This window comes from Rhinatrema bivittatum, chromosome 4, assembly GCF_901001135.1.
Source record: "Rhinatrema bivittatum chromosome 4, aRhiBiv1.1, whole genome shotgun sequence".
Classification (NCBI taxonomy): Eukaryota; Metazoa; Chordata; class Amphibia; order Gymnophiona; family Rhinatrematidae; genus Rhinatrema; species Rhinatrema bivittatum.
In genome coordinates this window covers 323329690-323336004 of record NC_042618.1, presented here as the reverse complement: position 1 = coordinate 323336004, position 6315 = coordinate 323329690, and the positions used below count along the sequence as shown (strand labels likewise).

Here is a 6315-nt window from a genome sequence, read left to right as displayed (position 1 = left end):
TGGGTGGGTGTGTGTGATTGTGAATGGGAGGCTGCCGGGGATGTGTGTGTGTGTGTGTGAGTGTGTGTGTGAATGGAAGGCTGCCTGGGATGTGTGTGTTTATGTGTCTGTGCATGTGTGTGTATGAATGAGAGGCAGCCTGGGATGTGTGTGTGTGTGTGTGTGTGTGTGTGAATGGGAGGTCGCCTGGAATGTTTGTGTGTGTGTAAATGGAAGGCTGCCTGGAATGTTTGTGTGTGTGTAAATGGAAGGCTGCCTGGGATGAGTGGGTGTGTGAATGGGAACCTTCCTGGGATGGGTAGGTTTATGAATGAGAGCCTGCCTGGGTTGCATATGTGCATGTGTGTGTGAATGGGAGCCTGCCTGGGATTGGTGTGTGTGTCTTTTTTTATGTGAGTTGGGAGCCTGCCTGGAATGAATGGGTGTGTGTGTATGCGTGTGTGCACATGCATGCATGAGAGCCTTCCTGGGATGGACAGAAGGTGTGTGTGAGAACAGGAACCTCCCTGGGATTTGGGTGTATGTAAATGGGAGTCTGTCTAGGGTGTGTGGGTGTAAATGGGAGCTTGTCTGGGGGTGAGTGTGTGTGAGAGAGAGAATGGGAGTCTGCCTGGGGAGTGTGTGTGTGTGTGAAAGAGAGACAGACAGAGATAGAGAGAGAGAGAGAGAATGGGAGCTGCCTGGGTTGTATGTGTGTGTGTGAGAGAGAGAATGGGGGCTGCAGGTGGATTCCAACTGCAAGCAGCTGAATTGAAGATTAGAGCCTGGGGCTGCTGGCAGATCCCAACCAAAGAAGAGGTGGAGACACCTGCGGGTTTGTCTGAGAGGGAGCGTATGTGTGTATAAGCTTATGTGCGTGTATGTATAAGAAAGAGAGGAGAAAGTTTATATATCCCACTCCTACTAATCTATGACAATCTCAGGGTGTCTGGAAATCAAAAGTTCCCAGGTATGGAGAGCGTGAATTTTTAAAATCCTTCGTAGTTTTATTTTTCAGGTGTTATGTGTATGCTGTTTTGAAATATTTTATTGGTATTTGGGACATTTAAAAGAAACTTGTATATGAGGTTTAATTATTTATTTTGTATTCATCAGCTTTTTTGCAAATAATATTATTAGTATGTTTTTAGTATTATGATTATATATTTATTTTATTTCTTGATTTTATTGTTTGATGTTTGAAGAATGGTGATGGTTCTACTTTCTCATTGTTGCACTGCAAAGAGTGTCTGGCTTCTTGCGGTTTCCAGTTCAGTTTTTGTCTGTGTGTTTGTATTTCTACTTTATAGTTGCTCTATTCTGTATTTGTAATTCTAAACCCCAAAAAACCTAAACAGTGTGGTTAAGGAGAGATACCACGATAATCAAACCATCAACCCTAGACCTAGGAATTATAAATATCACTTCCTCAGATCAAGTACGAGACTTAGGAATACAGATTGATGAGAACTTTACTATGAAAAAGCATATAAGCAAATTAATCAAAACAGGATACTCCGAGCTGAGAATACTGCATTGGCTGAAACTTTTACTAACAATACAGGACTTCCACACTGTCTTACAAACACTAATATTTTCAAACTTAGACTACTGCAACTGCATTTTACTAGGTATACCCTCAGGACTACTAAAACCACTACAGTTACTTCAAAATGCCTCTGCTAGACTCCTACTTCAGACAAGGAAATTTGACCACATCCCCATCACTGATTGCCATGCACAGGCTTCCTGTACAATCCAAAATTAATATAAAGTATTAACTCTAATTTTCAATATCAACAAAATTAATCCATGCTTATTAGGAGTGACACTTCAACATTACACACCACAGAGAGCCCTAAGTTCACAAAACAAAGGACTTCTAGTGGTGCCTTCTACTCGGAACACACACCTAACGCAAACAAGAGAGCGAATGTTTTCCATAGCGGGCCCCCAAGTTGTAGAACTCTCTTCCAGAGTCACTACGTCAGATAACAGAAAAAAAGAGTTTCAAGCATGAACTGAAAACATGGATCTTTAGAAATGCTTACGATTTAACGTAAAATACCAATATGCTGATAACTTCAACGTCAGTGCCAGAGATAATGTTAGTGGAGCGAGCAATAAGCAATGAACGATATAAAGTGTATTATTAATAGAATTAGAATTAGTATTTGCAGTTGTGTTGACCTAGAAAATGTATGAAAATGAACCAGAATATGTATTTGCTGTGGTGTTGACCTAGAATATGAATGTTGACACAGTATGTGAATGTAGACCAAGAATATGAATATTAATTTTGTAAACCGTTGTGATCTTTTTTTGAAATGATGGTACATATAAATTCCTAAATAAATCAATAAAATAAATAAATACAATTTGGTGAGGGTCTATTTATATGCTCATGCTGCATGTGTGACTGAGGTGAGGCATTTTCCTAATAGGAAGTGTATTAGTGTATTCGGGCCCACACCCAACATATGCCTAATAGCATATGGGTTCCAAGTGTGTATTTTATAGGAATTTCTGGTTGGGATCACAGCAGCACATGTAAATATAATGTAAGTGATATTTTTACCTCAGAATACTGTATTTTGATATTTTTCATGTAAAATATAAATGAATAGCTCTTAACTATGTGGAATGGGGCAGCGGGGGGGGGGGGGGGGGGGGGGGAGGGGTATGGCTATAAGGTTCGCCTAAGGCACCTAATACCCTTGCACCAGCCATGGGTTTGGGTGATGGTGGTGGTGGTGGTGTCAGTTTTTAAAGTTTTTCTCACTGAAGGGAGCTGTTTTTTGTGGGTTTTTTTGTGGGCCCAGGACAAAGAATGAATGAACCAGTTGGGGGTGGGGGCAGCACAGTAATCGTTCACACAGGGTAGCAAAAAATCTAGCACCAGCCCTGACAGCAGTTGCACTGACTGTAGCATTCACAATGCTTGTTTCTAGGGATGTGCAGAGGGACGCCATACGTTGCATTCAAGATTCGTATTCGTTGGGGGGCAGATATGTTGCATTTGGCAAGAGGGGCCCCCGATATGTTCATGCATTAATTCTTATTCGTTTCCTGGCTAAAATTGAATTAACTACAACCCCCACCCTCCTGACACCCTCAAGACTTACCAAAACTCCCTGGTGGTCCAGCGGGGGGTCCGGGAGCCATCTCCTGCATTCACACCCTCGGCTGCCGATATTCAAAATGGCGCCGATAGCCTTTGACCTTACTATGTCACAGGGGCTATTGGTGCCATTGGTCAGCCCCTGTTACATGGTAGGAGCACAAGACGGTGCCGGCCATCCATTGCTCCTACCATGTGACAGGGGCCGACCAATGGCACCGGTAGCCCCTGTGACATAGTAAGGGCAAAGGCTATCGGCACCATTTTGATTACTGGCAGCCGATAACCCAAGTTCAGGAGATCGCTCCCGGACCCCCGCTGGACCACCAGGGACTTTTGGCAAGTCTTGGGGGACCCTCCTGACCCCCACAAAACTTGCCAAAAGTCCGTGGTGGTCCAGCGGGGGGTCCGGGAGCCATCTCCTGCACTCACGCCCTCGGCTGCCGGTATTCAAAATGGAGATGGCTCCCGGACCCCCGCTGGATCACCAGGGAGTTTTGGTAAGTCTTGGGGGGTCAGGAGGGTGGGGGTTGTTTAAATTCACTCCTTTAAATGGCTGAATAATTCGGTGAAGATTTGTTGTATTCGTGGGGAATCGCGATACGTTTTGCTTCCCCACGAATACAACGAATATGGCCCTATACGTTGCGGATTACCAATACGTAGGAAACAAATACACAACCCTACTTGTTTCTGCAGCAGCTCTCTTCCCTGGCACAGTAACAGGGAAACAAAAGTAGCTTGATGGGGTATCCGGTTAACTTGGATTTCCTTTGCTAAGGATTATCAAATTCTACAGTTGTCCTAGGTAAAGTTTAACAGTCTGTGAGGTGGCTGCAGCCTTTACCACTGACTGGCTATGGTAAAACTCTATCTCACACTGTCTCAGAGATAAATTCTTAAATTATTCTTGAGTAACAACAATAATGAGTTCTTTCTTTAAGGGGCTCCCACAGATAGACTTGGATCTCTCAACAGAACAGGTGGCATCAAATAAATGTTCACTTTCAAATTCTTCAGCAATAAAGTTTATACTGTCCTGTCTTAATAAGCTGAATTTGAATAAACACGTATCTTCAGCTGGAGAGTTACCATTAACTAACTCTTGATTTTTATCTTCTGTACTCAGCATAAGCAATAAACCAAATATACTTATTTTTTGTAGTATCTTCTTTTTGGCACCGGAGCAGTCCTGTGGAATGGCAGGAGCAATGCTTTTGCCTCTGTCCTGTTCCTGCTGCTTTTCCTTCTTTGCTTTCTTTCTCTCTTTGATGCTGATTCTTTCTCTCTGCGGTTTCTTGCTCCAGCCTGCTTCTTTCTTTCTCAGCTGCTGCCTTGCTTTTCAGATGCTATCTTCTTTCTGACAAAAGCATATGTAGACAGACCCTTTTTTCTGACCTTCTATCCTTTGCTGATAATTCAGAGAAAATAGTACCCAGGGGTCCTTGGGAGTAACATTTACAATTACAAAAACCTTTCCCTTTTCCCCTGCAGGGAATGATCATTTTTGGCAAAGTCTAGATCAGCGGTTCTCAACAGGTGTGTCGCGACACACCAGTGTGTTGCCAAGAACACGCGGGTGTGTCACCACACTTCCCGGTCCCCCGCTGACCAAGCTGCTCCCCCTACCCAAGCGAAATAAGTCCTCCGCCTCGGCTTAAAATGCTGATAGCCCGGGCGGAACGCAGCAGAACTGCTGGAGTCAGCGGCACGGGCATGCTCTCTTCTTCCCACACCCCAGCAGAGGAAGTGGTGAGCAGCAGGTGCGTGTGCAGGAAGAAGAGACCAAACTAGTGCGGGCAGCATCGGCCCAGAGAAAAGAAGAGAGGTGCGGCCTGAAGGATGAGCAGCGCAGCTCGGAGTATAATGAGGAACAACATCAACCCTCACGGCCGATGGGACTCCTTTCTCTGCGAGGGCTGAAGATGAAGGAGGTTGCTCCTGCCTTTAGGATTGGGAAGAGGCTGCTGCCGCTAGTTTGGGGGAGGGGGGAGAGTGAGTGAATGAGCAAGCATGTGTGTTTGAGATCCTGTGTGTGTGTGTGTGTGTATGTGTGTGAGTGAGCATGTATGTAAATGATTGAGAGCCTGTATATGTGAAAGAGAGTATGTGTGTGATTGAGAGCTGGTTTAGGTAGGGAGCATGTGAGTATGTGATTGAGAACATGTGTGAAAGTGAGAGAAAGAGACAGCATGTGTGTCTGTGTGTGATTGACAGCTGGTTTAGGTGAGGGAGCATGTGAGTATGTGATTGAGAGCCTGTGTAAATGGGAGAAAGAGATAGCATGTGTGTCTGTGTGTGATTGAGAGCTGGTTTAGATGAGGGAGCATGTGAGTATGTGATTGAGAGCCTGTGTAAATGAGAGAAAGAGATAGCATGTGTGTCTGTGTGTGATTGAGAGCTGGTTTAGATGAGGGAGCATGTGAGTATGTGATTGAGAGCCTGTGTGTAAATGAGAGAAAGAGAGAGAGAGCATGTTTGTAAGCATGTGAATGAGAGTCTGTGTGTGAGAGAAAAATACAGCATGTATGTGTGTGATTGAAAGCCTGTGTGTGTGTAAACGTGAAAAGATAGCATGTTTTTTTCGCTGTCACCTAATTAATTTTACCCACATATTTGTTTCTACATTTTATAATATGTAACATGTAATTGTAATCTGTGCAATATAATCTGCAGTTTACCCTTTTGTTTCGCCCCCTCCCATTACTGTTCAGTGTTCAATTTTGTGCCCTGTTCATTGTTCTCTGTAAAGCTTGTTAGCTGCATTTTATGTTCTATGTGAACCGATGGTCCAAGGAAGCAAACCGGTAACCGATCCAATGTGGCGAACAACAGAAGAATGAAAAGATGGATCGGTAAAAATGGACTTTTATTGGAACTTGCCCGACTCTGGCCGAGTTTCGCTCTGCCGAGCTGCCTCAGGGGCTTGTTGAGCCAGAAACTTGGCTCTATATACTTTTGCTGATTTCCTAGGATGAAGGAATATGAGTGAACACACCGAATCCGGGCTTGTCACTTGTGATTCATCAATCACTTATGTGAACAGTATTGATGCAATTCTTTGTTGAACTTGCACCGGTCACATACTGCTCTGACAAACGCTGCAAGACAATGTGTAATTAAGAGCCTATATAAGTGAGAGAGAAAAAGCACGTGTATATGTGAGCGATTGAGAGCTGGTAAGAGAGAGAGAGAGAGAGGAGAAAGTTGCAAGC

The 6315-nt window shown here is 44.0% G+C and overlaps 1 protein-coding gene across 1 annotated transcript in view; it reads left to right on the top strand.

Moving 5' to 3' along the window:
- The first annotated feature begins 914 nt into the window (after positions 1–914).
- The window catches only part of LOC115090801 (aquaporin-8-like), a 43145-nt gene continuing 37744 nt past the window's right edge, over positions 915–6315 (top strand). Inside the window, exon 1 of the mRNA XM_029600313.1 lies at positions 915–949. The gene's annotated coding sequence lies outside the window, so the exon portion shown is untranslated. The remainder of the gene's footprint in view (positions 950–6315) is intronic.